Source organism: Bufo gargarizans, chromosome 6 (assembly GCF_014858855.1).
Source record: "Bufo gargarizans isolate SCDJY-AF-19 chromosome 6, ASM1485885v1, whole genome shotgun sequence".
In the NCBI taxonomy this organism is placed as follows: Eukaryota; Metazoa; Chordata; class Amphibia; order Anura; family Bufonidae; genus Bufo; species Bufo gargarizans.
Window position 1 is genome coordinate 331,744,387 of NC_058085.1, and position 20,565 is coordinate 331,764,951.

Below are 20,565 nucleotides of genomic sequence, written 5' to 3' on the forward strand. Positions count from 1 at the left end.
GCACAGCCCCGAGCGCTGGGAGGAGGAGCACAGCCCCGAGCGTCGGGGAGAGCACTGGGAGGAGGAGCACAGCCCCGAGCGCCGGGGAGAGCACTGGGAGGAGGAGCACAGCCCCGTAGGCCGGGGCGAGCACTGGGAGGAGGAGCACAGCCCCGAGCGCCGGGGAGAGCACTGGGAGGAGGAGCACAGCCCCGAGCGCCGGGGAGAGCACTGGGAGGAGGAGCACAGCCCCGAGCGCCGGGGAGAGCACTGGGAGGAGGAGCACAGCCCCGAGCGCCGGGGAGAGCGCTGGGAGGAGGAGCACAGCCCCGAGCGCCGGGGAGAGCGCTGGGAGGAGGAGCACAGCCCCGAGCGTCGGGGAGAGCGCTGGGAGGAGGAGCACAGCCCCGAGCGCCGGGGAGAGCGCTGGGAGGAGGAGCACAGCCCGAGCGCCGGGGAGAGCGCTGGGAGGAGGAGCACAGCCCGAGCGCCGGGAGAGCGCTGGGAGGAGGAGCACAGCCCCGAGCGCTGGGAGGAGGAGCACAGCCCCGAGCGCTGGGAGGAGGAGCACAGCCCCGAGCGCTGGGAGGAGGAGCACAGCCCCGAGCGCTGGGAGGAGGAGCACAGCCCCGAGCGCTGGGAGGAGGAGCACAGCCCCGAGCGCTGGGAGGAGGAGCACAGCCCCGAGCGCTGGGGAGAGCACTGGGAGGAGGAGCACAGCCCCGAGCGCTGGGGAGAGCACCGGGAGGCTTGGAATGTACCAAACCAAATATGGGCAGCTAAAGCAGCTCCATTTATTTCTATGGGAATTCCAGAGATAGGCAAGCACTCTACTCAGAGGTTGGACCCCTGCTAATCATAAAGCGACAGCATATCTTTGTATCCTAGAAATAAAGATCATCCTTTAGGCAGAGTTCAAACGTGACTGAAAATCCTGAGCAAAAAAACGCTGTGGTTTTTGGTGCTGTTCCGCAGCCCAAAAAAAAAAAAAAAAGCACCAAATCCCATTTACTACAGGTATAGAAAAGCCGGCAGATTTCACACTCTGCATTGCAAAGAGGGAAAGCCACTGTATAAATTGACATGTTGTTGATTACTTTTTCTACTGTGTTTTTTTTCTGAATTCTCATCCACTTTGCTGGTATTGAACAACGCTGCAAATTTGCCTACAAATACTCAGCTAATCAGTCATGTGAGACCCCGGCCTAAATGGAAATAAATGGGAAAGATGCCTACCAACAATACAACTAGCGCCTCCTATCCAAACCATGAACGGAACGTGTATGCAACGTGGAGATGCAGAGCACGTGCCTCTGGGGCCCAGCGTCCAGTGCAGCCTGCAGCTATTGTAAAACTACAATTCCACCATGCCCTGCTGTAGGCAGTCTTTGCATGCTGGGAGTTGTAGTTTTGCAACAGCTGGAGCGCGGCAGGTTGGCCATCCCTGCACTATGCGGTCAGTGACTAAACCCTCTTGCAAGTCTCAGCTTTGCTTGAGACTTGTCTCTCCACGTCCGGCAGGTCTCCCCCTGTCTCAAGAAAAGTCTGGATCCTGGGGACTTGGCGAGTAGGAGTTATGCCCATGAGTATCACATTGAAAGGGTCAATGTACCTAGGAGCGTCCGGCCCAATACTCAGCATAAAAGAAGGTATTAGGTCAATGTCAGCGGATACTGAAGTCCGGGATAGGCACACACTCCCGCAGTGAACTCCCTGGTGCACATTCACTTCATATAGGAAAGTGGACGTCAGTTGCGTCTCCAGCCGCAGAGAGCAAAACAAACCCACCCTGTGGGGAAGCCAAGGAGCAGCCGCTACGTGTAATTACTCCAACAGCGCTGCTCTTGTGCTCCCGCAGGGCTCTGCGAGGGGAGGGGGGGCAAAACTTTCCAGCAATGACCTAAAGAGGAGCATTTCATTCCAGTGCTGGGGGGTGGGCTCCTTTTCCCGAGAGCAATTCTACGAACAGACAGCGCTGGTTAATTATGGATATTCTCCTTGAAAAGTCACTTTTCTGTCATCATCAATTAACACAAACAGATTTAATCATGAATAATTTGAATTATTTTGCTATTTTCTTTGAAAACTCTTTTCTATTCCACTTTATATAAGAAGCGGGTGCTGATGTCTCGCTCAGTCAGGCTTCATTTACACCAGCACATTTTGGTCCGCTCTGCTTTTTTTGAGGATCGCACATGGACCCATTCTGTGAGGTAGAAGTAAATTTTCCTCATTTTAGGGGGAAAAAATGTGTTCCCTCCTCCGATCAGGCAATCAGAATAACTCCCTGGATCAATGACCCCTCTCTAGTAGCTATAGCCTGTAATGTTATTAAGCTCCAGAAATACATCCAGGCCCCTCTTGAATTCCTTTATTGTACTCACCATCACCACCTCCTCAGGCAGAGAGCTCCATAGTCTCACTGCTCTTACCGTAAAGAATCCTCTTCTATGTTTGTGTAGAAACCTTCTTTCCTCCAGACGCAGAGGATGTCCCCTCGTCACAGTCCTGGGGATAAATAGATGATGGGAGAGATCTCTGTACTGACCCCTGATATATTTATACATAGTAATTAGATCTCCCCTCAGTCGTCTTTTATCTAAAGTGAATAACCCTAATTTGGATAATCTTTCAGGGTACTGTAGTTGCCCCATTCCAGTTATTGCTTTAGTTGCCCTCCTCTGGACCCTCTCCAGCCCTGCTATGTCTGCCTTGTTCACAGGAGCCCAGAACTGTACACAGTACTCCATGTGTGGTCTGACTAGTGATTTGTACAGTGGTAGGACTATGTTCTCATCACGGGCATATATGCTGCTTTTGATGCAACCCATTATCTTATTGGCCTTGGCAACAGCTGCCTGACACTGGTTTCTACAGCTTGGTTTGCTGTTCACTAAAGTTCCTAGGCCCTTTTCCATGTCAGTGTTACCCAGTGTTTTACCATTTAGTATGTACGGGTGACTTGCATTATTCCTTCCCCTGTGTATAACCTTACAGTTAGTGTTAAAGGGAACCTGTCACTGGGATTTTGTGTATAGAGCTGAGGACATGGGTTGTTAGATGGCCACTAGCACATCCGCAATACCCAGTCCCCATAGCTCTGTGTGCTTTTATTGTGTCAAAAAAACGATTTGATACACATGCAAATTAACCTGAGATGAGTCCTGTACGTGAGATGTTGCATATGTATCAAATCGGTTTTTTTTACACAATAAAAGCACACAGAGCTATGGGGACTGGGTATTGCGGATGTGCTAGCGGCCATCTAGCAACCCATGTCCTCAGCTCTATACACAAAATCCCAGTGACAGGTTCCCTTTAAATCTGTTTTTTTCTGCTATTGCATTCAGTGTTTGCTCTCTATTCACAACATGCATCGCATCTGGACTGAAAACCCACTCATGTGAAAGAGGCCTTATTCTGCATTTTTTCGTTCTACTTTTGGAATATTTTTCTTCTCTTCCTAAAAGGACAAACTAATTTTGGCACAAAAAAATGCAAACAAGACAAAAAGAATAGGCTGAAGATCCTGTCACTGGCACTAATTCAAGGGCATGTGCCTCCAGCAATTTTCTGAGCCAAATTCCATAAATAATCAGACTCAAGGTGTTTTTTAGGTTTATGGAAATACAGTTTTACCTTTTTATGACTGGAGGAATTTTGGGCCTTTTATTTCCCAACTGCTCTTTTTCTCAATTTTTGTGGGACAAAAAAAAATAACAGTCTTAGGCCTCTTTCACACTTGCGTTGTCCGGATCCGGCGTTTACTCCATTTGCCGGAATTACACGCCGGATCCGGAAAAACGCAAGTGAACTGAAAGCATTTGAAGACGGATCCGTCTTCAAATGCGTTCAGTGTTACTATGGCAGCCAGGACGCTATTAAAGTCCTGGTTGCCATAGTAGTAGTGGGGAGCGGGGAGCAGTATACTTACCGACCGTGCGGCTCCCGGGGCGCTCCAGAATGAAGTCAGAGCGCCCCATGCGCATGGATGACGTGCCATGCGATCACGTCATCCATGCGCGTTGGGCGCCCTGACGTCACTCTGAAGCGCCCCGGGAGCCGCACGGACGGTAAGTATGCTGCTCCCCCGCTCCCCACTACACTTTACCATGGCTGCCAGGACTTTAGCGTCCCGGCAGCCATGGTAACCATTCAGAAAAAGCTAAACGTCGGATCCGGCAATGCGCCGAAACGACGTTTAGCTTAAGGCCGGATCCGGATCAATGCCTTTCAATGGGCATTAATTCCGGATCCGGCCTTGCGGCAAGTGTTCAGGATTTTGGGCCGGAGCAAAAAGCGCAGCATGCTGCGGTATTTTCTCCGGCCAAAAAACGTTACGGTCCTGAACTGAAGACATCCTGATGCATCCTGAACGGATTTCTCTCCATTCAGAATGCATGGGGATAATCCTGATCAGGATTCTTCGGGCATAGAGCCCCGACGACGGAACTCTATGCCGGAAGAAAAGAACGCAGGTGTGAAAGAGCCCTTATTAGAGGTCATAGTTTCACTGCAAAGCAATAGGGTGAAATCCACTGCAAATCATGTGATCGCCAGGGGCCAGGTAACTGCAGGAGCTACTGGATCTCAGCAGACCCCTATCAGCTCTGCAGTGAGGTTTTGGGAGGGAGACTGTATTATAACTGTGCCCCCTCTTCCCCCCAGAAGATCTTGTATGACATTATGGGGATCACAAAGTGTAAAATACAAATAAAAGATAATAATATTAATATAAAAATAATAGAATAAAATAAACACCACCACAAGCCCACACTGTATCTTCTATCACCGCCCCAGCATCTGTAAACTATACATCTCCTATATAAACCAGAAAGCAGACACAATTTAAAAAAAGTATTTTAGTTGTGTTTTCTGCTACTTAAAGAACAAAAAATAAATATAAATTTTTTTGGGGAAAACAGACTAGTTTTTTAGTATCATGGGTATAAAAAAAAAAATCAAAACTGAAAATATTGAAATAAAAAGTGACATAAAAATAAAGTCCCATTAATTAGTGGGGGGAAAAAATGTAAACATTATTTAAATTACTTTATGAAAAAAGTGGTTTATGGCTTAAGCAAATCTGTCTGCACTCAGTATTTAAACGGGGTATCCAACCCCTATAATGATCCCCTCAATGCCTGGGCCCTCGTATACATTATACTTACTTGCTTCCCTGCACCCATGTTGCTCCGGATACCTGCACAGCCGCCGCTGCATCGCACGGGTGACGCTAGGGAGGCTTGTCCCCGTCGCGGGCTGCGATTGGCTGCGCATGCACCAATTCCCAAAGGGAAGGCACATGTAAGAGAACACATGGGCAGACGAGATTACATCACAAGCCTGGCCCTGTCACTCACAGCAGGGCAGAGCTTTTGGATGTGACGAGGTGCAAGTGCATTGCCCTCGTTGCACCAAAGAGCTCATTTGCATATCAGAATAGACATGATTTCTTTGCAATGGAGACACAGATCTGAATGGGGGCAGAAACACTTGAATCGGCAGAACAGAAGAAGGAACTAGACAGTGCTCTTCGTTTAATACTGGGGTATGTGCCTGGTCCCCAATGATCATGCGACCGGGGGTCCAGTGTTACCCCATTTGGAGTCCAATATTTACGCTGTCACTCTTTTCTACTGTATGTTGCAGCTCAGCTCTCTCCGATAGTCCCACGTGGAGGGAATGAGCAGCAGCGGAAATGCACAACTGAGACTCCATCCAAACTGGGGAACACAGGACCCCCCCGCTCTCATGATTGAGGTGGTGGTCCCAGCGCCCAGTCCCCCGAAGATCGGATACATATCCTCCATCCTGTGGATAGGGAATACGTTTTGCTTGTGGGAAAAGCCCTCTATATGTGAGATTAGAACATGGCTCCTCCAGATACTGATGGTGACAGCTGTTATTAGACCCCTCCGCTCTCATGTGTCAGAGATGTGGGAAAAGTTAGGAATGCTCCAGACATCGCCAGACACTGCTGGGTGAGAGAGCAAAAATTATCTGCGGAGGGGGAGCTGGGTTGGAACAAAGAACTACTCCACCCATCAGTGCAGCACAGTAGTTTTGTTGTACAAAGTGTTTAAAAGACAAATGTAGCACCTGGGTGTGAAAGAGGAGGAGGGGGATACAGCTCGGCTGGTTCTTATCCCCCTTCCCAGTGATCGATGATATGAACTTTCCAGGCAGGAGGGAACCCGTCCAAATGAGCTAAGGGTCGACGAGTCTGGACGGTTTGGAGAACTGTACCATCTGTACTAGACCTGGACCCCCACCCACTGTGTGATTACTATTGCAATGCGGTGACCATTCAGCAGAGGCAACTATAAAACATGAAAAACCACAAAAATAAAAAAGACTTTACACGTCTCAATGTACAGGTATCGTCCTGCAACCCCATGGGCAGTCAAGAACTACTCAACACGCCCTCTGTCAGCCATCGTCGGGTCGGAGGTTTCACTAAAGATCACATACCAAGATTGAAACTGCACCCAAGAGCAGACTCACAATTAACTTTTGAGGAATTCTATATACATAGACAGACTGGGAATTTAATTTGGCCCTGGGAAAAAATATATATAAGTGGCCCCATGTTCTAGGTGGGTCCAAATTGACAGAAGACAGGGTAACGCAAGTAGAAGGGATAACAAAAGAAAGGCAGAGCCAGAAAAACTGTAGTGTAGCCTAAATACTGCCCCAGCAGGACCAAACAGCACAGCGCAGCACAAAATACTGCCCGAGCAGGACCAAACAGCACAGCGCAGCACAAATACTGCCCCAGCAGGACCAAACAGCACAGCGCAGCACAAATACTGCCCCAGCAGGACCAAACAGCACAGCACAAATACTGCCCCAGCAGGACCAAACAGCACAGCGCAGCACAAAATACTGCCCCAGCAGGACCAAACAGCACAGCGCAGCACAAAATACTGCCCCAGCAGGACCAAACAGCACAGCGCAGCACAAAATACTGCCCCAGCAGGACCAAACAGCACAGCGCAGCACAAATACTGCCCCAGCAGGACCAAACAGCACAGCGCAGCACAAAATACTGCCCGAGCAGGACCAAACAGCACAGCGCAGCACAAATACTGCCCCAGCAGGACCAAACAGCACAGCACAAATACTGCCCCAGCAGGACCAAACAGCACAGCGCAGCACAAAATACTGCCCCAGCAGGACCAAACAGCACAGCGCAGCACAAAATACTGCCCCAGCAGGACCAAACAGCACAGCGCAGCACAAATACTGCCCCAGCAGGACCAAACAGCACAGCGCAGCACAAAATACTGCCCCAGCAGGACCAAACAGCACAGCGCAGCACAAATACTGCCCCAGCAGGACCAAACAGCACAGCACAAATACTGCCCCAGCAGGACCAAACAGCACAGCGCAGCACAAAATACTGCCCCAGCAGGACCAAACAGCACAGCGCAGCACAAAATACTGCCCCAGCAGGACCAAACAGCACAGCGCAGCACAAAATACTGCCCCAGCAGGACCAAACAGCACAGCGCAGCACAAATACTGCCCCAGCAGTACCAAACAGCACAGCACAGCACAAAATACTGCCCCAGCAGGACCAAACAGCACAGCGCAGCACAAAATACTGCCCCAGCAGGACCAAACAGCACAGCGCAGCACAAATACTGCCCCAGCAGGACCAAACAGCACAGCGCAGCACAAATACTGCCCCAGCAGGACCAAACAGCACAGCGCAGCATAAAATACTGCCCCAGCAGGACCAAACAGCACAGCGCAGCACAAAATACTGCCCCAGCAGGACCAAACAGCACAGCGCAGCACAAAATACTGCCCCAGCAGGACCAAACAGCACAGCGCAGCACAGAATACTGCCCCAGCAGGACCAAACAGCACAGCGCAGCACAAATACTGCCCCAGCAGGACCAAACAGCACAGCGCAGCATAAAATACTGCCCCACCAGGACCAAACAGCACAGCGCAGCACAAAATACTGCCCCAGCAGGACCAAACAGCACAGCGCAGCACAAAATACTGCCCGAGCAGGACCAAACAGCACAGCGCAGCACAAATACTGCCCCAGAAGGACCAAACAGCACAGCGCAGCACAAATACTGCCCAGCAGGACCAAACAGCACAGCGCAGCACAAAATACTGCCCCAGCAGGACCAAACAGCACAGCGCAGCACAAAATACTGCCCCAGCAGGACCAAACAGCACAGCGCAGCACAAAATACTGCCCCAGCAGGACCAAACAGCACAGCGCAGCACAGAATACTGCCCCAGCAGGACCAATTAGCACAAAGTACTGCCGCCTCCACTACAGTCCTAAGAACGGTGATACAGTTGAGTTCGGGGGGGGGGGGGGGTCCTGTGGCCGCTGGCCAGGAACATAAGTGCTCCTTGCTCCCAGCATTAATTAATGCTTAGAGCATCAGGTCATTATGTACCCTGCCGATGGCTGTGAGATCTCAGGTGGCCCGCTGGTCATTGTTCCATTAGTGAATTTCCCTGTAGGGTCTATGGCCAGTCCGCCCATCTGTATAACCAATTAAATTTCAGACCCGAACGAGCACTGATTTACAGGACCTTTAACACAGGCTGATGCTAACTTTATGGGGCTAACTTTTACATAGGGGGGGGGGGATGATGAAGGCCGGGAATGATCTTGGATATAAAAAATAAGGCTTGGTGAGTAAGCCTTATTCCTGCCGTTTGTTTCTGGCACTAAAGTGATGACATCATCCATAGCTCCATGTGCATGATGTAACCAATTATCAGGTACATCACTTTAGCAAGACCGATACTGCAAAGATGACTTACAAGATTATCCCAGATGACCACTAAGACTAGTGATAAGCAGCAGCAATAACAAAGTAGTCGGTGACATCATAACTGCAGAGCCAGAAAAAAAAAGGGACCATGTACAGTGGTACTTGAAAGTTTGTGAACCCTTCAGAATTTCTTATATTTCTGCATACATTTGACCCAAAAGTACATCACTGCAAAAACAAAGAACATTTCTGAGAACCTCAGAAGAAGAGTTGTTGATGCTCATCAGTTGTGTACAAATGGAGGAAATTCAAGACCATTATTACCCACCCCAGCAGTGGTCAACCAACAAAGATCACACCAAGAACAAGGCATCTAATAGTCCATTAGATTACAAAGGAACTCAAGATAACCTCTAAGCAACTAAAAGCCTTTCTCACATTAACTTGTTAATGTTCACGACTCCACCATTGGGGGGGATGCTGAACAATTAGGCCTCTTTCACATGAGCGAGTTTTCCGCGCGGGCGCAATGCAAACACATTGCACCCGCACTGAATCCGGACCCATTATTTGAACGGCTCCTTATTTTAATGACTTTGTTGTTTTTCACACATCACTTGTGTGTTGCATGAAAATCGCAGCATGCTCTATATTCTGCGTTTTTCATGCAGCCCTGGCATTAAAAACGCATTGTATCCGCAAGCAATTGCGGATGCGATGCGTTTTTCACTGGTGGTTGCTAAGAGATGTTGTTTGTAAACCGTCAGTTTTTTATCACGTGAGTGAAAAACGCATCAATGCGCATTTCACCTGCGCAAAAATAACTGAACGCAATTGCAGACAAAACTGACTTAACTTGCTTGCAAAATGGTGCGAGTTTTCCTGAACGCACCCTGAACGCATCCGGACCTAATCTGTATCGTTCGTGTGAAAGAGGCCTAATAGTATGCATGGCAGGATTGCAAAAAGAAAGCTGCTGATCTCCAAAAAGAACATTGCTGCCCATCTGCAGTTTGCTAAAGATCACCTAGACAAGCCAGAAGGCTACTGGAAAAATATTTTGTGGACAGATAAGATAAAAATAGAACATTTTGGTTTAAATGAGAAGCATTATTTTAGGAGAAAGGAAAACACTGCATTCCAGCCTAAAAACCTCATCCTATCTGTGACACACAGTGGTGGTAGTATCATAGCTTGGGGCTGTTTTGCTGCATCTGGGCCATCATTAGTGAAACAATTAATTCTGAATTATACCAGCAAATTCTAAAAATGTAAAAAAAAATGTCATGCTCCGATGCGCTCCTATACAGCGCAGGGCTAGGGCTTTTTTGTTTCCAAACTTACACTGCTAGGCAGAGGCTTCCGCCTAGCAGTGTTTCCGTTTATGTCACAGGCACTAATGAGCGGCTTTAGCGCCTGTTTTACAGGCTAGGGCAGTGCTAAAGCCCACCCATTAGTGCCGGTGATGTCACCAGGAACACTGCCAGGCAGAAGCCTCTGCCTGGCAGAGACCCGGTACGTCATCGGATCTGCTGAAAAACCCTTGCCGTGCGCGATTTAGCACAAGAACGGTGAGCATCGGAGCATGAAATACTTCGATGCTCATCTCAGAGGGGCTGCCTGGGAGAAGTAGGGGATTCAGACCAATAGAAATGTTGTGGAAGGACCTGAAGAGAGTAGTTCATAGGAGGAAACTCAACAACATAGCAGAGCTGAAGCCATTTTATATGGAGGAATGAGCTAAAGTTCGATGTGCAGGCTTAATAAACAATCACTGGAAATATTTGGTTGCAGTTATATGATATTGGATCATTCTCCTCAATAAATTACTAAGTCTAACATTTTTGACTCCTTTGTTTGATTTATCTACTTTTAGGAGAAATATAGAAAATTCTGAAGGGTTCACAAACCATTCAGCACCACCACCATATGAAAGTTTGTTTCCAAAGTGTATACATAATAATGACCTATCCTCCACTGTGTTGTGACCTGCACCATGGACTGGGCGTTGGCACCCTCAACAATTTGAATCAATACTGATGACAGGTCATCAATATCTAGACACTGGAAAACCCCTATAGCAAATGTAACATGTATGGGTTAATGCTTTCTTCTTCTTAGATGCCACTGCCCAACCATCAATTCAGGAGGTCAGAACCAAGGAATATTTAAAGGTGTTGATAAGCCCTGGGGGCCTTTGGAGCAGACAGCCCAGTGTGACCAGACCTATACTTACCAGATCCCCACCACTGGATTTCGGCTTCTTCACTGCAGACCCCTGTCTCTCAGCATCTGGTTTAATGGCGGTTACTTGGCCACTGCAGCCAATGACTGGCAGCAGTGATTTAGTGTCCCCCATGCGACTGGGTCACGAACACATGGGTAATACGTCACCGCTATGACCAATCATTGGCTGCAGCAGCCACGTGAACCACGTCAAACCAGATGTTGACAGAGACCCTGGAGCTGCAGAGCAGCAAAGTAGCTGGAACCCAGCAGAGGGGACCAGGTAAAATTATGGGTCTGGTCATGCTGGGGGGTCTTCAGCAAAGGTCTCCAGGGGTGAAAAACCCTTTTAAAGCCAGTATGCCAGATTCTCTAGTATATAAAAGTTGAAAACTTTTATGTAAACTGCAAAAAAAAATTGCTACTTTTCACACTTTTACTCCACAGTCTCCACTTCTGGAAACAAGTAGGCGAGACTTCGTGGAGGGGACATGTTCTCTCCCAGGCCTTCAAAATTACCATAATTAACCTAGAAGCTTTTCTGGTGCATGGCCTCAATCTTTTAATAAATTTGGAGCATCTTACCAGAATAAGGGTTAATTACTCTTACCGGTAATTGGATTTTCCAATAGCCTCCCCAACGGCACTGACAAGAGGGTGCTCCCTGCCCCCAGGACACGAAACAACACGGAAGCTCAAACTTTAAAAGGGCCTCCTCCCCTTACCTAATCAGTAAATAACAAAGTGCACGGTAGTGATGCAAGGACAAAATATTATTCCAACTGTGAATAAATAAATAAAACAACGAACACGAAATTAGAAATTTAAGAAAAAAAACAAAAAACATAAGGGGGGGGGGAACCCCAGTGCCATTGGGGAGGCTATTGGAAAATCTAATTACCGGTAAGAGTAATTAACCCTTTTTCCCGTTGCCTACCCCAAAGGCACTGACAGGAGGAACAACAAAGGAGTTTAACTAGGTGTGATCACGGCAGAAAGAATTCTGTGGTCAAAATACATAATTATGCATGACATTTAATTTATAATGGTTAAAAAAAAATAAAAAAAGTCATTGGATTTGCCCACACCGCTGGTTTACAGATTTGTTCAATCAAAATGGCCGCATTTTCTACCCAAGAGGTCGACACAGCCCACGTTGAATGGGCATTGAGTCCCTTCGGAGGATCTAGGTCAGTGGTGGCGAACCTATGGGTGCCAGAGGGGGCACTCAGAACCCTCTCTGTGGGCACCAATGCCCTGGAAAAAGTCTAAGGTTAACCAATATGCCTTACTAGTCTTTTCCTGCCATTCATCAGCTCAGTTGCAAGAAAATTTAGACTAAAACCTTCAGAATTACAGGTGCATATCCATGAAGCAAACATAATTGCAAAAAACAAAATGGCTGCACATTGTTTTTTGTAATTATGTTTGCTTCATGGATATGCACCTGTGATTCTGAAGGTTTTAGTCAAAAAAAATTTGCAATATATTGGGGGTGGCACCCCTTTTAGACTGGACACGCCCATCTACCTGGGACTTCTGAGCAGAGTACTTTTGTAGCTGGTTCCTACACAGCCCTGAATAGTGGAAGCTTTAGTAAGTCCAAAGTGAGGCAGTATCTTTAGTGATAGGGACCCATCTGTGGAAGCCACCTTGACGCTTGGTAAGTGGGCCTGACACGTATGTGCGCTAAGAGCTTCCATTACTCATTTATAGTCTGTATTGTACCACTTTTATCTAGAATGACCTAGGGTTGGACGATATCAAAAATATACCCACGATAACGATATTAAGAAATTTATCGCGATAACGATATATATCGCGATAAATGCCCATTTAGAAGAAAAAAACACTTGGGGCCACAAGGAGACGTTACACTGTATGGGGCAGCCACAAGGAGACGTTATACTGTATGGGGGCAGCCACAAGGAGACGTTATACTGTATGGGGGCAGCCACAAGGAGGCGTTACACTGTATGGGGGCAGCCACAAGGAGACGTTATACTGTATGGGGGCAGCCACAAGGAGACGTTATACTGTATGGGGGCAGCCACAAGGAGACGTTATACTGTGTGGGGGCAGCCACAAGGAGACGTTATACTGTATGGGGGCAGCCACAAGGAGACGTTATACTGTGTGGGGGCAGCCACAAGGAGACGTTATAATGTATGGGGGCAGCCACAAGGAGACGTTATACTGTATGGGGGCAGCCACAAGGAGGCGTTATACTGTATGGGGGCAGCCACAAGGAGGCGTTACACTGTATGGGGGCAGCCACAAGGAGACATTACACTGTATGGGGGCAGCCACAAGGAGGCGTTACACTGTACGGGGGCAGCCACAAGGAGGCGTTACACTGTATGGGGGCAGCCACAAGGAGGCGTTACACTGTATGGGGGCAGCCACAAGGAGGCGTTACACTGTACTGGGGGCAGCCACAAGGAGACGTTACACTTTATGGGGGCAGCCACAAGGAGACGTTACACTGTATGGGGGCAGCCAGGCAGCCACAAGGAGACGTTAATTGTATTAATCATTGGTGGCAGTGGGCCCCCCTCCCTCCCCAGTATTAATCATTGGAGGCCACAGGGTCGTCCCCCCATCATTGGTGGCAGTGGGCCCCCCCTCCTCCATCCCCAATATTAATCTTTGGAGGCCACAGGGTCGTCCCCCCATCATTGGTGGCAGTGGGTAGTTCTGATCGGAGTCCCAGCAGTGTAATGCTGGGGCTCCGATCGGTTACCATGGCAGCCAGGAAGCTACTGAAGCCCTGGCTGCTATGGTATGTTAGTAAGCAGCATTATACTCACGTGCGCATTGGCCGCCGGGCGCTCCTTCTTCTGTCTGTGCGGCGCATTGCTAATGCTTATAGCATTAGCAATGCGCCGCACAGACCTATGAGAAAAAGGAGCGCCCGGCGGCCACTGCACACGTGAGTATAATGCCGCTCACTAACATACCATAGCAGCCAGGGCTTCAGTAGCTTCCTGGCTGCCATGGTAACCGATCGGAGCCCCAGCATTACACTGCTGGGGCTCCGATCGGAACTGCCCACTGCTGCCACCAATGCAGGGACTTAAGAACATTCCCGGCACCCGACCTCTGAGAGGACGCTGTGATCACCGCGCTGGGATTAATTGCGCGGATCACAGAGTCCTCTCAGATGTCGGGTGCCGGGAATGCGAGTCACAGTATTCCTTCCCTCCCTCACGCCGGCCGAATGGATAAGTGCGCCGCAAGTACTCTGTAAATGTGCGGTACGGTACTTCACGCTGGGGCGGGCGGCCGCGGATTTAGAAGCGGTCTATGACGTCACGAAATACCGCGATATTTAGGAAACGGCGATATCGCCATATCGCCGTTTTTTTAATACCGCGGTATATCGTGATACCGGTATATCGCCCAACCCTAGAATGACCCCCATTTCTTAGCTCTATTGTTTGCATATATAATGGTGTGCAGCCATTTTGTTTTTTGTATTCATCAGCTCAGGGCGCACTATGAACAGCACAGGCAGAGCACTGAATGCAGGCCGGCTAGTATAGCTAAATTATAAAATATATGGAAGATATACTATTGGATTGTAGTATTCAGGTTAAATTGCCGTGTTGGAACTTTGCGACAAATAAGTGGGATTTGGGTTGCAGTTTGGGCACTCGGTCTCTAAAAGGTTTGCCACCACTGATCTAGGTCCTTCTGAGCATAACAAAGATAAATTGTCTGTTTTATCCATCTCGCAATGGTGGCTTTAGGGCTCTTTTACACAAGTGGATCCCATGTGTGGAATCCGCTGTGTGAAAGACAGCCAAGCCCCGTTCCGGACAGCAGAGACACGAAGCATTAACATGATTGATAATGATCTTTGCTTCTCTGATCTTTTTACTACAAAATTACAGCGAGATAAAACGGTCACTGTGATTTTGTAGTAAAAAGATCATAGAGGCACATAGCATTATCAATCATGTTAATGCTCAGTGCCTCTGCTGTCCAGAACGGTGCTTGGCTCTCCTTCACGCAGTGGATTCCACGCACGGGATCCGCTCGTGTGAAAGAGCCCTTACTGGCTGCCCGACCTTTGTTATGCCACTGAAACTGAGGGAGGAGGTGGTCCGATTTTCTATCCTCTCCCCAGATATTTAAGTAGGCAAGCACACATCTCACATCCAGGTTGTAAAGGGCCTTTCTAGATCTGTCAAAGGTGACGGGCAGAATTATGGTAAAATGATCTCCTGAATACAGTGAAATCTGGATACTACCTTCGGGAGAAAGGATGGACAATGTTTTAAGAGTATCCTGTCATCCAGGATCCTAAAATAAGGAGGACAGCAAGAGATGGCCTGTATTTCCCCCACCCTTCTTGCCGTGTTATGGCCAGAAGGAAGGTGGTCTTTAAAAGGTCAGAAGTTTGAGAGAAAGGTCTTCAATCGGCTCAAACGGGGATTCCATCAGTACTGTAAGGACTAAGTTCAAGTCCCAAGGTGGGATGGTAGAGTATAATCTGGGGAAATCCATGATTGCTCATTTGATGAATCACCAGATTAGAGGATGATCTGATAAATTTGTGTCTAGAAAAACTGCTAAGGCGGAGATCTGAACTTTAAGAGTGGACGGCTTAAAGGGACACTGACAGGGCCAATAAGCATATTGAGGTGTATATATATGGCAGTACAGGTCTTATAATGGGTATTACAATCATATAAGTATCCCCCTGTCCACATTATACATACAGTAAACTTAAAGGGGTTCTGCACTTTCATTTCACTGATGATCTATCCTCTGGATAGATCATCAGCTTCTGATCGGCGGGGGTCCGACACACGGGACCCCTGCCGATCAGCTGTTTGAGAAGGCAGCGGCGCTCTAGGAGCGCCGCTGCCATCTCACTGTTTACCGCCGGGCCGCCCGCCCACTGACGTCACGACTTGTATCAACTAGAGTGGGCGCGGCTAAACTCCATTCAAGTGAACAGAGCTTAGCCGGGCCCACTCTAGTTGATACAAGTCGTGACGTCAGAGGGCGGGCGGCCCGGCGGTAAACAGTGAGAAGGCAGCGGCGCTCCTGGAGCACCGCTGCCTTCTCAAACAGCTGATCGGCGGGGGTCCTGGGTGTCGGACCCCCGCCGATCAGAAGCTGATGATCTATCCAGAGGATAGATCATCAGTGAAATGAAAGTGCAGAACCCCTTTAAGTTTTATAACCTGCTCCAACGGTCTTCAATCTGCCCAAGGGGCGGTGTTTCACCTCTCTTGCGACCAGCCAGCCTCCCCCAACTGCCGCTTTGAATCGCCGCCCAGCTCATGAATATTCAGTTTGCTGGGCGGCTTCTGCGGTCCCCGCTCTGAAGCGCTGCGCTTAACAGTGCCCGGCGCATGCGCTGGATCTTGTGAAGTCCGGTACAGTAAGCGCCGCCCAGCTCATCAATATTCACTTCGCTGGGCGGCGCTTACTGTCCCCGACTTCACAAGATCCGGCGCATGCGCAGGGCACTGTTCAGCGCAGCGCTTCAGAGCGGGGACCGCAGAAGCCGCCCAGCAAACTGAATATTCATGAGCTGGGCGGCGCTTCAAAGCGGCAGTTGGGGGAGGCTGGCTGGGCGCAAGAGAGGTGAAACACCGCCCCTTGGGCAGATTGAAGACCGTTGGAGCAGGTTATAAAACTTAAGTTTACTGTATGTATAATGTGGACAGGGGGATACTTATATGATTGTAATACCCATTATAAGACCTGTACTGCCATATATATATACCTCAATATGCTTATTGGCCCTGTCAGTGTCCCTTTAAGCCCCTTGTTTAAACCTGCCTGCAGGAAGTCCAAAATGACAGGTATGTTGAGTAGGAGACTTTGCTGGGTTCTGTTACTAGAAAACAAAAGGAAAGCTTTCAACGTTCTGATGATGTGATCTTCCTACTCTTTATAAAAGGTGGAGATTACAGGGTCAGAGAGACCTTTCTTCTTCAGATTTTGGCGTTCAATCTCCATGCCGTCAACTTTAGTTGAAAGACCCCGGATGGTGAACTGGCCCCTGTTGAAGAAGGTCTGGAAACACTGGAAGAGTAGAGGATATTCCTTGCGATAGTCTGAATAAGAGGGGAAACCAGACCCTTTTGGGCCAACAGGGAGCAATCATGATGACCTGAGCGCCCTCTTCCGTCACCTTCATCAGGGTTCTCGTAGGACGTCCACTATCTCTGGACAGTTTGGAAGGTGGGGGGGGGGGGGGGGGGGGGAACAGGGAACAAAATCTTTCTACTCTCCTGTTCACCCGATCTGCGAATAAATCCAGAACCGGAACACTCCACTTCTTTGTAATCTGAAGAAAATCATTGGCATGTAGAGTCCATTCTCCCTCTTTTAGAGTTTGACGGCTGAAAAAGTTGTCCACCATATTGCTGCTTCCTTTTAGATGTACAGCAGTTAGGGAGGATACTTGTTTCTCTACAAAAAGAAAGATATCCCTTGAGGTTGCTGCCAGAGATCTGCTTCAGGTACCTCCTTGCCTGTTTAAATAAGAGACTGTCGTCGTATTGTCTAACAGGATTTTGATATGATCGAGAGTTTTTTGAGTGTAGGGCTAGAAGAACTTCGTAAACTGCTCTGAGCTCTCTTAGGTTTGATGAGGCATTTAACATGGAATCGTCCCAGACTCCCTAAACCAGAGAGTTTCCAGAGAGTTTCTGTTGCCATCCCAAGATGCCAGAAGAAAAGCCTGCAGAATTCTGGTGTGGCTTTGTGCTCATCTGACAGCAGGGATTGAGGATGTCAGAATTCCCAGGATTGTCATGACGTTTCTGATAGTAGCGGATCTTAGACTGCAAAACTGATTTATCTTCAGTTGAAGGGACAACTGCTTCTCTTCTGGGAGGAAGGACATTAGTAAAACAAGAAATCGAGAACACCTAAAAAGATTCTTTGCTGAGCCAGAACGAGGTTGGATTTTTTGATATTTATGATCCATCCCAGGTCTGTGAAGGTCTTTTGAACTAAGTCTAGATGTACTAGAAGCTGACTTTCTGATTCTGCTGCTATCAGGAAGTCGTCTAAGTACGAGTGTCACGGCCTTTGGTGTGCGCTGTGACACTTATGCCACGCTTGCTGTTGCCTGTGGAAACGTGTTGCTGTTTCAGCATGCGGGGGCAGTATCACGGCCTTTGTGGTGTGTGCAGCGACATGGTTGCCTTGCGTGTTGTTGCCTGCGGCAACGTGTAGCTTTTTATGCTGGTGTGTGCACTTCTCCTTTCAGTTGTTTCCTCCTCTGTCCGGTGCTGGAGGGGTTAACCACCTTGTTGGGCGTGGTCACTAGGTGCGTCATCTTACCTGTGGCTGGAGGCCAAGAGTCAGTGGTACTCCAGCCATGGTGTGTGTTGGAGTTATGCTCCTGGTCTTCATGTTTCATCTCCCAGAGTGAGGGCCTTTTAGTGTGATATCGAGTTCCCCAGCGATGTCTTCCCTCCCTTACATGTGTTGTATGTTTGGTGTGGGGTTAGGATTTGGTGTGTTGTAATGTCTAGTTTGGTGTTCCATGTCTGGTATGTTTGGTGATATCTTCCAGCATGGTTGCTTGACTTGCCCTGTGTGTTGTGTCCTCCGAAAGGGGGTCCCATTGGTTTCCCGGAGGGGTGAACCACTAGCCTGTATGCAGTGCCGCCTGGAGCTGCTATGCACCTTGCGGCATGGGGGTCCTGGCGGAGTCTGGTGTGCTGGATACCTGTGTGAGTTGCTGGTACGGTGTCCTGTTTGGCGTTAGGGCTCCGGTACATATTCACGGGTTCCAGACGTGGTGGCAGCGGCAGGTAAGTGTGTTGTCTTGTTTTCTTACTGCATATGGTCTCTTCCTTTCCCTGCTTCTAGGTCTTTTGAGACTCCCGTTCTTCAGTGTCCTGGAAGAACAGGGCGCCCCTCCTCAGCTCCTTTGTGAGGGATTCTCAGGACGACTGAGGGCCTCTGGTATCCAGGGTATGAGCCGTACTACCATCCAGGTCTGCTCATACGGTGAGGAGTTAGGGCTAGGCATAAGGATGCATTAGGAGGTGACCTGTTCCTTTATCCTTGTGTACAGGCCTAGTTGCTTTCCTTATTCCCCAGTCATCGTACGGTGGGGTTTTTCCCCCACTCCCCACAGTGACAACGAGACAATAAGAACGACCTGCAGATGAAGATGACTGGTTGGCTCTGCAACTACATGAAAATTCTGGGAGCTGATGACAGGCCAAAGGGAAGCGCTTGAAACTGAAAGTGACAGAGGCGACCTCTCAAATACTGCTATCCTGAGACATTTTTTATAGTCTCTGAAAATGGGTACATGGTAGTATGCGTCCTGCAAATCTATTGTGGCCATGTAACAATGTTGAGAAAGCAGATTTATCGTTGATTTGATGGTCTCAATCTTGAATTTTTTATATTTGTAAGGATGGGCCCTTGTTCAAACTCCTCCGGTTTATAATAAGCCTGAAATAACCCTGGCTTTTTTTATTAGAAAGACTGGAGAGTAAAATCCTCGCTGTTGCTGGTTTTCCAGAACTGGTAGCAGGACCTCTTTGAATCAAGCTGTTTATTTCTGTCTCTAGGGATAACTGTTCCCTTTTCTTTGCCAAAGGTTTGTTGACGATAAAGTGGTCTGATGGGTGGGTACTGAACTCTAGCATGAAACCCCTTTGAATGGCAGCTAGTATCCAAGGGGAGGCTCCTATATCTCTCCATTGTGGAACAAAATTTCTTAATCTTGCTCCCACCTGACCTCTGGCTTCATGGAGTCGTTTTTGGCGAGCTATCAGGATTGAAGAGGAATCCCCTTTTTCTCCCTCTTGAAGATTGCCATCTTTCTGAGTATTCTCTCTTTTTTTGTTCTGGCTTATGCTTTCTTTGACTACGAAAGAAGCGTCTCTGATGAAAATGTCTTGAGTCAGTGGGAAAACCTCTCTTCTTATCGGAAGCTTGCTCCAAAACATCATCCAACAATGATCCAAAAAGCCTATCGCCCTCATATGGGATGGAACACAACCGATTCTTAGAACCAGCATCTCCCGACCGAGAAAGAAGCCATACGGCCCTGCGGGTGACATTAGAAATAGCAGCTGATCTTGCGGACAACCTGAAAAAATCTGCCAAGGAGTCAGCTAGAAAATTTGAGGCCTGTTTAAGCATAGGCAATGAGGCCAGAATTTCTACTCTTGGGGTTCCTGCTGCAAGATGATCCTCTAGATGATTGAGCCATACTGATAGGGATCTGGCGGTACAGGTGGATGCAATGCTTGGTCTCAACATAGCTGTATTTACTTCCCAAGCCTTTTTGAGTAAATTCTCACACTTCTTATCCATCAGATCACGAAGTAACCCCATGTCCTCAAACGGGAGGGAGGATTTTTTGGATATCCATGCCACTGGAGCATCAATCTTTGGAGTTTTATCCCAAAGATTTGAGTCACAGTCCGAAAACGGATACTTTGTTTTGAAAGTATTTGTAATAGGGGGTTCTCCTTTTGGGATCCTTCCACTCCCTAGAGATTAGTGAATTAACATTATTATAGATCGGAAAGACACGTCTTTCTTTCTCTTGGACCCTGAAACATCTGATCCTGAATGGAGCGACCTTCTTTAGGCTCCT

At 48.3% G+C, this 20,565-nt stretch overlaps 1 protein-coding gene across 3 annotated transcripts in view; it reads right to left on the bottom strand.

Annotated features, from left to right (window-relative positions):
* The window catches only part of CHST15 (carbohydrate sulfotransferase 15), a 103,108-nt gene that overhangs the window by 52,550 nt on the left and 29,993 nt on the right, over nucleotides 1–20,565 (bottom strand). The window contains exon 1 of one of the 3 annotated variants that reach the window (XM_044299062.1): nucleotides 11,572–11,641. The exons of the other annotated variants lie outside the window; for them this stretch is intronic. The gene's annotated coding sequence lies outside the window, so the exon portion shown is untranslated. Of the gene's footprint in view, nucleotides 1–11,571; nucleotides 11,642–20,565 lie in introns of those variants that run through there. 3 annotated transcript variants of the gene reach the window in all.